Source organism: Leptodactylus fuscus, chromosome 5, assembly GCF_031893055.1.
Source record: "Leptodactylus fuscus isolate aLepFus1 chromosome 5, aLepFus1.hap2, whole genome shotgun sequence".
Lineage (NCBI taxonomy): Eukaryota > Metazoa > Chordata > Amphibia > Anura > Leptodactylidae > Leptodactylus > Leptodactylus fuscus.
The window spans coordinates 85,443,294-85,456,477 of NC_134269.1; the positions used below are offsets into that span (position 1 = coordinate 85,443,294).

The following is a 13,184-nucleotide window of genomic DNA, read 5'->3' on the forward strand; positions in this document are numbered from 1 at the left end:
AAATCTTCCATATATAATCTTCCACGCTTAGCAAATGAGAGTGCCTATGAATAGAAATCTTACAATGAACATTTTGTGTCACAGGTAGAAAAAAAACTAGGTGCCCAGGTAAAGATCGTATAGACTGAACTGCAGGATGATTGATTTTCATGGACGATAGCTTTATCCCTATTATAGCTTTAGATGAATTCACTTTGTACCGGCTCCAACTGAAATTCAGTTTTGAAAGATGGAATATGTATTCCTAATGTGAATATGTTTAATGTGTTATTTCTGTAACAAAGGTCTCCAAACTATAAACTATTCTTTATCAGCTGAATCTCACTTATCGCTACTTGAATCTCCTTCAGTAAGCGCCTATTGGACGGGTCAATATCCAAGACTAAGGTTCCTCGGAACCGATAAAAGCTTTGTCTAATGATCAGTGTATCGCATCTTTTGCATAGTAAAGGTACAGATTATCGCCAGCACATTGTCCTGGGTAATGAGGGCAGTACTGTCGATCATCAATGAAGCTGAATGGGCGAGGAATGATCGCAACAGAGATCGCTCCTCCCACATTCATATTACATCATCATATGTAAGTAGGCAGATGCAAATGAGTGCCATAATTCAGTCGTAAGGTGGCAAGTAGAATGGTTAGTAAAAAGTAAAATATCAAATAAATTTTAGAATCACCTGAAACATCAGAATTGAATTGAATTCTTTCACACTTCATACATAATGCAACTGATTTCCTGCTGGAAACCCCTTTTCTCCCTCTGGTATATATAGTTACTTGTTTCACATTATGACGTATATAACTGTATTTAGTAACTATTATACTTTCTCTAGACCTCTGTACTAGTTTTTACTCACTAATGTCCAATCATTGCAGTAAGTGTGCCCAATTTATCATATGAAGGAAATAACTGCTTATAATTATCCTTAAGCTACTGCAGGGTATTCTCCAATAAAGCAATGGTCAGGTGTCTCAGTGTACGACGACAAAGTCTAGAAACTACTTCTTGCATTAGATTAGGTCTGACATGCCATGCTTCAATCAGGTCCCCATAGGCAGTTATATACCTTTCATCTATCTGTGCTTTCTCCCTGGACGCTTCAATGGTTCATTTCTCATAAGCTGCATCTTTAATTTATGTGCTGATTTCTACCAAGTGCTGTCAGGCAAAATTTTAGGTATATTAGTACCATTCTTTGACACTAGATGGAAAGACGTAGAGAACACAGTTGAGAAACTGCCATGTTGTACCATGTAGTTGTAATTTTTATCATTCCTACAGTGTTTCTAGTCATGTTTTGAGAAGACGGGATAGTCAATTTAAGAAAGAAAGAACAGTTACTAAACTAGATTTCCAATGTAGAACTCTAATACAATCCAATGCCTATCTTTACTATAGCAGCATTATTCTATAGATGAAATGTAGATGAATTGTCTCGCTTGACTGGGGTAATCGTAAACTCATGCCAGCCTAGTAAAGGGGGTCTGATGACAACTTGGAATCTCATCAGCCATCAGTGTCAGAAAATGTTATTGTGAAGCTTCATTCAGGTGCTGTATATGACATCTCAAATCAGAGTATACAAAATAACAAAAAAATATGTTATGTATGCCTCATATATATTGTGAAGAGGGGTAAGATGAGTCTGTGTGCATATGTGTGTAGTCTATACATGTATCTGTATGTTCAAATTGTACGGTGTTGCGGAATATGTTGGCGCTATATAAATAACGTATTATTATTATTTGGGCAAAAATGTATTAATTCAAGGAATAGTTCAAGTAAAGAAATGGGGAAAATATGGACAGTACAAAGCCTATGTGAAAGAAAGAGGATGTCACATTTCTTATTCTAGACAATTAACATCTTGTAGATATATTCACAATGGGTCCCAGTGGTACCAACACTAAGTACTAGAAAAATCCACTCTGTCTGCTGCTTACAATAGAAGCTATTGACACAATGAAACATGACATCTTTCTAAACGAAAACAATGAAAAATGGAGGCATGACCAAAATGCTTACAAACTGAGAACCTTCCTTATATGTCTCTTGGCATTAGCTCAATAGCTGAGAAGCCAATTGAAATGCAACTGATATTTATACTGAAATGTTAGAATCACACTTGTTCCTCCAAGCTAGCTAATAACTCCATAGAATTCTTTCATAAAAGTATAAATACACTAAAATTCTTTTAAAAACACTAAATTGACTCGAATAATTGACGGTCCATAATCTGTGAAAACAAGTTGTAAAGTCAATTAAAATACATCATTAAACCATTAACTAGAATGAGAAGAGTCCTGAGAATCTCAGTAGCAGATTTAGCAACAAACATTTGATTAGGCCTCACAGCCACAGGAAGAAACCAGCAAAGTCATTACATTGCTAAAGGAACCAATTACCAGGACATACAGGGGGCACATCTCAAGTACCTGGTGACTTTATGTTTCACATGGCAGCCAAAAGATACACTAAGTTAAAGGAGTCTGTAAAAACTATACAACTAGTCTTATCTGGCACATGTCAAACTTAAAAAAGCAATCCAGCATTTTACGCCTATATACGTTTCTAAAGCATAAAGAAGAATCCATTGATGTGCCATTTATGCATATTTATCAATTTTGTTTCCTTTTTCATCTCTACATTCACTCTGCTCTGCCGTCTGTCCTGTCTAAGGGCAGTCATAAAACATCTGTCCTTTCACCCACACTGCAAAGTCTCTGTGAATTCTTAGGTCATGCAGCTTCAGCTGGTTTCCGCTGCCTTCTCTTTGCATGTGTTTTTTGTTTCTCAGCAGTAGACATAAGTAGGCAATGCTAAAGCAGGATCTGATAAATCCACTGAACATTCTGCACACAGAACCTGCAAATAATACAGTCACTCAGTGTGAGTGTAGTTATACATATACATATGTATCAGTGTATATACCTAGTAAATGACTAAGAGGTGTAACATGAAACTCTTGCTGATCTTGTATTGGTCAGAGAAGCCTGATAGGTCCCCTAAGGCTTCAGGACCCCAATGTAACTGCACCATCACCACTCTCACAATAAGACTGCAGCTGTGAGGTCCGTCTACTACCAAAGACTCTCTGCCCACATCCCAGACTTCACATCTACAGACGAGAAGAGGAAACTCTACATCGTACTGGGAGAAGAGGAGGCCACTGTGGAGATTGCTGCCCAATATGTGTCCAGCTGTCACCAAACAAGAGGAAGATGAGACACATGGACTATCAAACCACCCATCTCCGGCCGGCAGCAATTTTTGAGAGGCCGCTCTTGCAATTCAATACAGGAGCGTACTGTGCAGGCGTCGGAAGTTGGACCAACAGAAAAAGACAGAAGAGGTGGGGTTGCAGCTGAAGATGGAGGCGGCACTGGAGTGAGCTCTCAGGCAGCAGTGGGGATGCTCCCATCGCTGTTTGAGTGCTGGGGCCCAGTAAAAAACTGTATTTCTAAGATTTCTAAGGAACGGTGCGGCGGAGACCACGTCTAAAGGTAAGAGACGAATAGCCTTTCCAAAGGCTTTTCCCATGTCTAAAGCAGAAAAAAAATGCGTTTTAGTGGTAGAATCCCTTTAATGTATTTAATTGTTGAACCTATTAAAAGTTATGGCCACTTTTTATTTGATTTGCTATGTATTGAGCATTCTGCAGATATAGTTGGAATACAAACAAGATTTTACTAAAATGGAAATTATTATTTTTAATCCCAAAATGTATGCAATTACCGTAAATAAAAATGGTCTAAAGGTGTCCATATAAAAAAGCTACAATTATATTATGTTATTGTGGAGCCACCCATACAAGTGTCTATTCTTTGGCCACACACTTGGCAAGAAACAAAGCCTTTTAGTCGGTTATTTACAGTTACAATTACTGTCTGTATCACGCTGAGTAGAACAATGAAGAAACAGCTTTAATAGTTTCTCTGCACCTCTTTTATCAGAACCTCTACCCACAAGATACTGGGCGGTAAAGATTGATTGGTCAATTAAAATATTAAATAATGCAAAGCCTGAAAGGTCCAGAAATTAATTTCAAATGAGAACGGCCAGACTCCTATTAACTTACTTAGTTCCACCATTGGAAGAACAATTAGAGGCTACATACAGGTTGACAAGCTGTACAATGCTTAATGTGTTCTCATTAATTCCATATTTCCTCAGCTGATATTACAAAAATCAGGAATATAGAAATACTTCACTACGCATAAGAAATCATTTGCAATAATTGTGCTCAGTAGAGCACCAAACTGTAATAACGCAAAGAGCAGAGGAAGGTTTCATTCCCTCTATCCCCTGTGACTAAGTGTGAAAATAGGGCCATTCAAAGGGGGGTAGGTAGGCGCACGGGGTGGCACTACAGAATAACAGAAATACTCAACAATCTTGATGCAAAGATAGACACAGCTGACTTGTAGTGACAACGGTTTTACATCAGTTGTTCATACTCGGATGCCAGTTCTTTTAAAATGCCAGTAGGGTAAAAGGATAGGCAAGAAAGAGTTAAATCCGTGTGTATGTTAGACTATTGCTGTTAAGTTTTTTGTTTGTTTGTTTGTTTTTTTTTTGGGGGGGGGGTTTCTGTGTTTGTTTTTTGTTTTTTCTTTAGTTTTTTTAAATCCAGGAAGTTACATATTCACTAAAACCAAACAATGGATAATATACAGTATGGTATATGTACCACCATAGACAAAATCAAAAATAGGGAATATGTAAGGTACATTAAAATTTAACTTTTATTAAATACTTGATAAAAGATCCCTAAAAAAGGGGGAAGTTATAATTGTAAATCAAAAATATAACTATTGGAAGGGAGAACAGTGGTTGAGAGCAATAGGCGCTATGCGTATGCTAGTTGATAGGGTTCCTTTAAGAAAAAGTGCATAAGAACCCAATCCGTGGTGCAATGGTAGCCACTAAATAGCCAGGTGTAGCCTGCTGATCACAGGGTATAGCCCACTATTTAAAGGGCAATGATATACACACCCCTACTACAGGGTCTAGCTGAATACACCCATCAAATATTAAACCCGAAACACAAAGACATCAACATATGCTCACACATACCACTAATCCAGTAGTAAGACAAACAGACCCTCACTACTGCTAACCTGGAGGGCAAGATTGGTGCCCCATCACTAATGCTGACAGCCACTACTAAAAAACTTTGAGCCAGGTAGATGACACAATCACACTTCAACACACATAGAACGGCCCCATGAAATAAGCCTAATGCGTTTCCTCTGGTATTATTTTATCCAGTTCATCAGAGGCTATATGGACCTATCAGTATAAACGAGAGCTACAGTCATTCGCCTCCCATATAGTAACAGTGTAGTGTGCATAGCTTGCCGGTCGGCTATGATGTGAAGCCGACCGGCCGCGGCGTCCGCCTCGCAGCAGCACCCTCCGGACTAGGAGCAGCTTTTCGCATCAACATCAGGACCATAATACACTATTCTTTGCCCGTGTGAACTAGGCCTAATGCAAAACTCGAACAAGTATCCCTAAACTCAACTAGGCACAGCTGAAAGGTTGCCCTTATTCCTGGTGGCCATCACTGTTAAGTCTGATTGGCCCCAAATTTATTCTACAGCAAGACAACGACCTCAAACGTAAAGTCAATGTCATTAAGACGTACTGTATCTTTAGTGTAGAATAGAACAAGGAGTCCAGGAAGTGATGATATGGCCACACAGAGTCTTGATCTCATTATGATTCAGTCAGTCTAGGATTACATGAAGAGACAGAAGGATTTAAGCAAGCCTACATTCACAGAAGATCTGTGGTTAATTCTTCAAGATGCTAGGAATAGTTTTCCTTCTGAGTTCCTTCAAAAACTGTATACAAGTATACCTAGAAGAATTGATGCTGTTTTTGAAGGTAAAGGATAGTCACAAAATATTAATTAACCAATAAAACAATCCAATATAGCGGCCTGTAATAGTAGCTAAAACATACCTCTGTAGCCACAAACAGATGAAGCAATGCAGAAATGATCATTGTTTTATGGGCATACAAATCAGCCGGCGAGCACATAGGGGATAGGGCACGATCTACATTTCTGTCCACATGTTCCATGAGGACACCGCACAGAAAGCACACGGACCCCATTACAGTTTATAGTCCTCTGAACAGATTACCTATGCAGATCTTAACGAGGGCTTACCTATCCATAAAAAGATGAAAGATCTCTGCATTGCTTGATCGATTTGCAGCCCCAAATGTTTGCTTCTGCTCCTATGAAAGGCTCCACCATTGGATTGGGAGGCTTTTTAGACCTGATTGACTTCCTTTAACACATCAGGTTATTTTTAAAATCTTCTTAGCTGCACCTCCTTTGTAGACACGTGTTAAAAATGTAAGTGCAAACAGTGTCTAAAACACCTACTACGTCTGTCACATGCCATGTGTGGCACATATTGCTAGGTAACTCTCCCCTCGTATGTTACTTCCTTACATTCACTTCGCACTCACAGTGTAAAACATTTTCTTTTTAACAGATAAAAACCTGGTGCTAAATGGTTATGTGTCATTAGCAGATACAATATTAATGGAATATTAAAGGGAAAAGAGTAAAAGCTACACATAGTGAGGGGGGACATTAAATAGTGGGGGGCAGGAGGGCCTCAATCTGCACAGTTCATAACTAGTGCACTATTGTAATGCCACAAAGACGTGCCCCATACTTGGTATTATCTCCCACTTTTGTGTTTAGGAAGCATGCAAACAAGAAAGAGAATTACTAAAAGGAACAGCAGAGAGATGAAGCAAGGAGTACAAGGCAACAAAACAAGCTCATAATCCACTTTATTTATCACCAGCCATCATTTTTTTTCCTTTGTGACGAAAAATAAAAAGATACAAAAACAAAGGGCAGAGAAAAAAGCTGTCACAGCTTGCAAACCATTCCTTTAAATAATATTACACTTGTCGTGGAGATTAATTCTTTTCCTTTCTATTCATTTAAGATTTATTTTGACACTATATTATACTAAGGAACAATGTACATTACGCACTAAAGCGGGAACGCCATGGAGCCCAAAACAGCAAACACAAGACGGCATGAAGACGATGCAGTCATTTAGCGATTCTAGAAATGGCTATGTATAATCTCTCTAATTGTATTGTTGGAATAAATAAACTATTCAGCTGACAATCTTATATTCTAGTGGCTACAATACATTTCATAATTGTATATGTGACAAGAAGATATATGGCAATATAAAAGTCTGATTTTGTGAACACAAATAATAAAACCTGATCTACGCAAGTCCTGGTTCTGCCAAGAGAACGTGCAGCCAGTCTGGCATTTCACCTGCAATGGTCAATACATGGAAATAGTATTATTATGTGGTGGCCACGCAGAGCTTGACTCACTGTTATGGGTCATAGAGGAGTCTTCTAAAGGGAGTATCCGCTTGTGATTTACCCATATCCCCTTAAAGGGAACATGAAGGGTAGTTATCATCACGAGGTTTGTTCAAAGGCACAGTATGGATTGGAAACTTCCAGGCCATGTTCTCTAGGTACTGTGTGCCAAATAGGCCTCCAGAAAGCCACTCTTCCTTAGTCATGACATCAAAATACAGAACAAGGCTAGCAAACTGAATCTTTGTTCTACTTAAGGAAAGCCTAGTTACAATGCTAGAGACACTAAATATTTCTATACTTGGTAGTTTTGTTCCAAACATATACATGAAGTAACATATTGTTAGAGCATTTAGACAACCAATGCCTTATGGTTTTTTACATATTAAAAAAAATCTGATAAAGTTGCAAGGGTGTAACTTGAGGGGGTGTAGAGAGTGCAGTCATACCAGGGCCCAGGAGCCTTAGGGGGCCCATAAGCACTGGTATTAGTATTGAGATTGTAGCTTCCAACTGGCCCATAAGCCAAGGAGACCCACAGATTACCCTAACCACACTAAGGTTCGGTGTCACCATCTATATTTTATTTATTTTTTTTAAGTTCTAAAGTTATTTTCACTCTGGCTACTAAGCCTAACATTCGACTCACACTTTCCAGTTCTGTAGGGGTTGTCTTTGGAGCAATCACAGCACTAACCCATCATGGTATCCACTACTGAAAACAGATAATGCCACAGTTTATCTACTACCTGTACCTGTACAGGGCATTTCTAGAAAATTCTCCCATAGACTTCAATGAGTTGGCAGCCTCAATATTCATGTACAGAATAAAAATCTCTGAACTTATCAGAAAATAAAAAACGATTAGAAAAAAGTGATATATTTCACTATGTGGATTAGTGAGAGCAGAAAAATGGGGGCCCAGAAATATTTAGATGGTGAAAATAATAATACATGATGTTATATTGTAGAAAATTTCCAATAAATAACAGTGATAACATGTAAATGCAATTGTAATTCTGCACCAGTGACCTTTATATCAGAATTATGGTGGCTATAGAAGTTTCTACATTATAACAATTACCCATGGAACTGAGGAAGTCATCGAGATGTGGCAGAGGCCAGAAGTCGGAGCACCGTACAGTCTTACACTTAAGACATAAACATGCCTTTTGCCCGTCCCAACAGATTTGATGCTTTGATAAGATTACTCGGCAGATGTAATTTTAAGCCTCATTGTTTTTGGCAGTGATTCACCAACAACAATGTCAGTAAAAGGCTCTGCCAAGACTGTGGTAAATGTATTGTAATCCTGACAATGTAGGAGTAATTTTCTTAAGAAAAGGCAAGCTAGTCAATAGATATTCTGTTTATGATGTTACAAACTACAGAGTCGAAATTTATGGGTATTTCTGGGTAAGCCATCTGGCATTACTGCTGCATTAGTACATAATACTAGTGTCTATATGAATGTATGCATTTAATGAGGGAGAAGAATGCACAGATACCTTCTTAGCTTTCAATGTAAAAAAAAATAAGATCATTTCCAGTTTTCTGTTTTGTTTTAGAAGCAAAAATCTCAAAATAATGGGAAGTCACATAATGGACTTCATAGGCACCTGATGGACCCATCTAACTTATAATGCGGGCATTGGGTTTCATCATGGTATTCATTATTTTACCTAGATTTTTTTCCAGGATATATGACGGAATCTGCAACACTCATTTTAATCCATGTTACTATCTTTAGAATTATATATCTTAGTATGTATTGCACCATTAAGTTCTTAAAGGGAAAATGTTGCCTATTGTCTTCATCACATTTTTTTGTTTCTAACAATTTTTGGTGACGTTGTTTTTAACTTTCCATGTTACTATCTATATTATATAAAATAAAATAAAATCTTGCAATTCTAATTCTTAATATTATAATACATAATATAGTTTGTGATTTCCTGTCTCCTGGAGGTAGACCATGGGGCATAGACACAATGGTCTGGCGCATTTTGGCGTTTTCTAGCTATGGACTTGTGAGATTATTGCACAGAGAGGGGAGTAGATAAGTAGTGAACTCACTTATTGTGACTGGTGACTTGTGTGTCTCATCTACATAATAACTCTCATCATCTGTGTGTTAATGATGTGAAGTGAGGTGGGTGTTGCAAAGAAATCTACAGAAAACAGGAAGTATCAGCATATTATTTTCATTATTGGCAAAACTGCAGGATTTTTAGGATATATATATTTTTTTTAGCTATAGAAAATAACATATAAAATGTTTCAAATCCTCACCAAAAATTCTTTAAAATATATTTGACATAAAACTTGATTAAAAGAATAAATAATTTTCTGGCAACACATTCCCTTTAAGCATGGCATAAAATGAAAAACAGACAAGGATATTTAAAATCACAAGTAAAGCGTCTTAAAGCCATACATGCCCTGAATAGCAAAGATGTGTAAGAAACCGGAATATAGTATATTCTAAACAGGTACATCTTTTTACAATTACAATTAGTTACAATTAGGAAAATATTTCATCTTCAAGGGTTAATTTTGACATGCATAACTAAAGGAGTGTAACACGTAACATAAAATGTCAATTTTTCATTTATCCATACAAGTGAACGTTTAGGTATAACATTACAGGGGAAGACTGCAATAATTTCATCACACGTTTTAGTCCTCTTAGACCTTAATCTTCATGTTGAAAATGCAGTAAGGAGTTTAGGTAGAATTGGGCACACACCTTTCCTCTGATGCTACATGTCCCTAGTTCACATTAAAGAGACTCATTGAGATAATCTTTCACTGACCACCGCCATAAAAATGATCACAGATATCAAATAGAGTTTTGATCAGGTTGGTTTTCCCTTTTTTTGGTACAAAAATTATTAGAATTTGATTAATTGTAGAGCAAGCTCTTGAACTTCAAATAAACTATACTGTATAAAAAATGATAATCCTACAACATTCCAGTACTCTCCTATACTAAGAAAAATACCACAAAATACACATAGAGCCCTATGCATATGTCCCACCAAATCTCATAGAAAAAATATAGAAGGTTGGAGGTCGTTGCTGCTCATCTCCATGTGGGTCATATTTTGGTTAGTTCAATATTGGAACCAATTTCCACTATTGGTGCCATTCTGTGTTTAGAATGGTGGTTACAATATGGTTAGACTTACCTTAGTCTATGTTCTTTGAGTAGGTGCATTTATTATTCATTATTGAAGAACTTGTCAGCAGAATAGATGAATTACTTATATATTCTAGATTCATCATATGTATGATGATAAGGAAATGACCCTAATTTAGAGGTTGTCAGCCACAACCTTCCAACTTTCTTGAGTATTTTATATGTTTTTAATTCATGAACTTCTGGCCTTTTTAACATCTAATAGACACAATTAATTCAGTATAAGGGTGCATTCACACTGAGTAAACGCTAGCTTATTTTGTAGAGTAAAATTACACTTGTAAATTTTGCTATCCCATTGACTTCAATGATATTTTTTTACAAGTGTAAAAATACGCCTGTAAAAAATACGCCTGTAAAAATACGCCTGTAAAATGTCATTGAAGTCAATGGGATAGCAAAATTTACAAGTGTAATTTTACTTTACAAAATAAGCTAGCGTTTACTCAGTGTGAATGCACCCTAACTGTGTCTATCAAGTTATATACTTTTTCTATGGGATTTGGTTGGGATATATGTGTAGGGCTATATCCTGTATAGCACACAAGTATAGTACACATATGATTTTAGTACAACACAAAAATAATCAAAGACTGTACCTGATTGATACAAAGGATTCTCCTGGATGCTACAGAGATGTTATGAGCGAATTTCTGTACATTCTTCCACTGCCAGAAGGATTCTGATAACTGTAGAAGAGAAAACATCCATATAGGTAAGTACATTGTTTAAAATAGTACAATATAACTCTGTGTGTATAGTACCCTAATCAAAATAATCATTAACTTTACTTATTTCATTAGATGTTTTACAGGCCATGTCTTCTCTTCTCTTCTATATGACAAAGATCACCAGGCATCTTTGAGTACAATCTATTCCTTTGTGGTATGCAGATTTCCATGCACATGTTATGGCTCCACATAACCCCTGATACCATTGTGACATGCTCTATCTAATGTGCTGTGTACTGATATACAGTGTCAGCTCCATACATACAGCATATGAACTTTCTATAGCACCACATGAAGGCTGTATAGCTCTGACACTAGTTAGCAGCAAGGCTTCTGTGTAAGCTCCATGCACATTCAGATTTAGCATGGATATAACTACTTGTGTGCACCCTCACACTTGTCTCATTTTACTTAGCCCTATATAGACTTGCACTCTCTTCAATGGATGTCATAAAACCTCTGGTTATGTCAAACACCTTCATATGACTATACTTGACAATTATATGATTTAGACATTTTTCTGTAAATAATAAAGTATATTCACTGTATAATTGCATACATGACTGCATTGGAAACAATGTATCTAAATGTGTTGTATTACAACATAATCTATTATTTGACCTTATTATTATACAGACAAGCAATAGTTGTCACATGAAAACCTGCCAATTTGGTTACACATAAAATAATGTCTAAAACTGTTAGTTTTAGACATGACATACATGAGTTGTTATGGTCTGGTTATATCATGCACTTTTGTCTAACCTTTTAAAGCAGACAACTCCTTCTACAGCATGTAGACATCATAAAGGGGTGTCCTCCGATCAAGCCATCCCTATATGAGCCAGAATATAGAGCTGTTCTTTATGAAGAGCTCCCATTCTGCCACCTTTGTATTATAGTACATGGCTGGACATTTATAAGATATCCTAAACTTCCCCGACAGTAACCTCACACTGCAAAATCCTCTGTGTGCCAGGATTCCCATCTGCAGGACCAGGGCAATTTGCTAATAATAACAATGGACAACATGCCATGTCATGATAAAACCAACTTCTTGAGTTTATTTTTTAGACAACAATAAAAGTTATTTTTTATGAAATTTTGAATTTCTTCAGATTCCTGGTTTGACGCTGGATTTTATTAAGTACAAACAATGGACAACATGCCTATAAAGCTAATGTACAGACATACAGACAGTAATTTAATGAATCTAATAGATAACTGGGGCATTTATCAAGACCAGTATTTTGTCCTTCCTATATTTAAAGTGACATAATATAATTGTTTCACATCTTGAAGAATCTTAATAGCATAATTTCCATGTCTCATATATCTACACTCCATACAGTGCTTACATTTTGCGTGAGCTTGGTGACTGTATAACAAGGTACTCCTGTTCACACGTGAGATGCGTAGGCTGCTGTGCCAAATGAAATAACAAATGTGGATTCTAATCTGAGCCGATCAGAGCTGGCAAATCACGGAAATAATAAATTCCATGCAAAGTAAAGGAAGGAAACATAGGACAAATTCAGTATCATATTTGGCAGTTTGTTGGACATATTTTCCTGACTGCGGTTGCTGTGAAATGTATGATGCTTTAAGCTTCAGAATTATTATTTATTTTTTAGAGCACCATTAATTCCATGGAGCTGTACATTAGGTTATATTACATTATATTGTAAGTGCCTGAAAGTAAAGCCGCAGCACTTCTGAAGCGTACAGCATCATAAATCTTTATGTGGCTGTATGTTCCGCTCCCAGGAGTAGCAGTTGGGTCTAAATATACAGCCTACGGTATTTTTTGGCCGGTGCCTTAAAGAGGACCTTTCACATCCTCAGGAACATGTGGTGTAATACACTGCT

General features: G+C 36.9%; 1 protein-coding gene across 3 annotated transcripts in view; it reads right to left on the reverse strand.

Annotated features, from left to right (window-relative positions):
• Positions 1-13,184, reverse strand: part of APBA2 (amyloid beta precursor protein binding family A member 2) — a 302,921-nt gene that overhangs the window by 248,052 nt on the left and 41,685 nt on the right. For 2 of the 3 annotated variants that reach the window (XM_075273589.1, XM_075273587.1), the window contains exon 2: positions 11,184-11,273. The exons of the other annotated variant lie outside the window; for it this stretch is intronic. The gene's annotated coding sequence lies outside the window, so the exon portion shown is untranslated. The remainder of the gene's footprint in view (positions 1-11,183; positions 11,274-13,184) is intronic. 3 annotated transcript variants of the gene reach the window in all.